At 37.0% G+C, this 1454-nt stretch overlaps 1 pseudogene; it reads left to right on the top strand.

Moving 5' to 3' along the window:
- Nucleotides 1–574: 574 nt before the first annotated feature.
- LOC148030648 (nudix hydrolase 16, mitochondrial pseudogene) lies at nucleotides 575–1190 on the top strand (annotated as a pseudogene).
- The last annotated feature ends 264 nt before the right edge of the window (nucleotides 1191–1454 follow it).

Below are 1454 nucleotides of genomic sequence, written 5' to 3'. Positions count from 1 at the left end.
AGTTTGGAGTAAAGGGAAACATTTGGAAACATCAAAGTGCTTTGACACTATAAGAAGAAGCTCATCCTAAATTCAAAATGTATTAGTTGTAGGAGGTCATTTTATCAAGGTTGCAAAACTTAAAGTGGTTGCATCAGCAAAGGGAATTGCCGGGTCACAAGTTTCTGCAAGCTTAAGATCAAGGTTATGATGTTTTTCTTGAAACTTTTCAAGGACTTTCTTGTAAGGAACATGTAGAAAAAAATATTTTTGCTCAAAGGGGTTCAGTAGCAACTCAAGTCTAGTAATTTTGGTGGCATTATTGTCCCATAGTGCTCATATTGCAAAGATTTGTAGACATTGTTTTGAGAATTTCAAAAGAGTCATTGCCAGTTTTTAACTAAGAGTCGTTTAACAACACTATCTAGTTGTTCAAAGATGCAAACTCTGATCAGGATAGATGACAATGATAGCATTGCCCATCATCACTATCTTCAGTGCCAAATTCAACTCATTCTAGTTTGATACAAATGATTCTTCCACTTTCCCCTATGGTTTTATCACTAAGCAACTCAATTGGCACATGTATGTGGCCATGGAAGAGAGTAGTGAGGCGTGCTATGATATTTCTCAAGTGGTTAATCTAATGGTGTGATTAATTCTTTGGTTGCAAGGACTAGCTATCACCAGCAACGATATGAATGTGGATATTACTTGGTTACAAGCTATGTACCTTTCTTATACAGGTCATGCAATAGCAACTTAGAGAAAAATTGAGGTGCTTATGGTTACTACTCAGGATGGGCCAGGTTTGCTTTTCCCCAAGGGAGGCTAGGAGCTTGTTGAAACTATTGAAGAACCGCATGTAGAGAAGCTTACAAGGAAGTAGGTGTTCATGCCCAGTTGAAGGACTGCTTAGGAACATGGGATTTTAAGAGAAAATGTAAGCAAGGGGGCTGTAGCCTTGAAGATTTGTGTCGTGCCCATATATTTGCATAGCTGTAATAGAGGAGCTAGATGTGTTACCTGAACAACATGCTAGACAACGAAGATGGTTTATTACTATGGAGGTGCTTGAGAATTGTCGGTATGAATGGATGCAAAAAGTCCTAGATAAGTGCATCATGTATATGAGTGGCTCAACATCCACAGATTTGGTTTTCAAGAATCCTATTGGTACTTCAAGTCTAGATTCCAATACTCATGCTTGATTTCTAGCTCAAGGACTAGGAAAGATATGGCCAAACATGCCTAAGAACAATAAGGAGAAAAGAATGTAATGAGAAAAAAGAAAAAAGCTAAAAAATCTTTATGAAAATCTTGAATGAAAAATTTTTAAGCTTTTAAGACGTTTATAACACAATGGACAACTATATAAGGATATAGTTGTTAAGAGATAAATGACCTTGAGTGAAGATAGAGTTTGCTTACATGAGAGCAGAGAGGAGAGTCGCTCCAAGGTTATTTGACTTTTT

This window comes from Lygodium microphyllum, chromosome 10 (genome assembly GCF_053477565.2).
Source record: "Lygodium microphyllum isolate KBCC chromosome 10, Lygodium_microphyllum_v1.1.10, whole genome shotgun sequence".
NCBI classification, from domain to species: Eukaryota; Viridiplantae; Streptophyta; class Polypodiopsida; order Schizaeales; family Lygodiaceae; genus Lygodium; species Lygodium microphyllum.
Note: the sequence above shows the minus strand (reverse complement) of the source record. Positions and strands in the feature narration are given on the sequence as shown.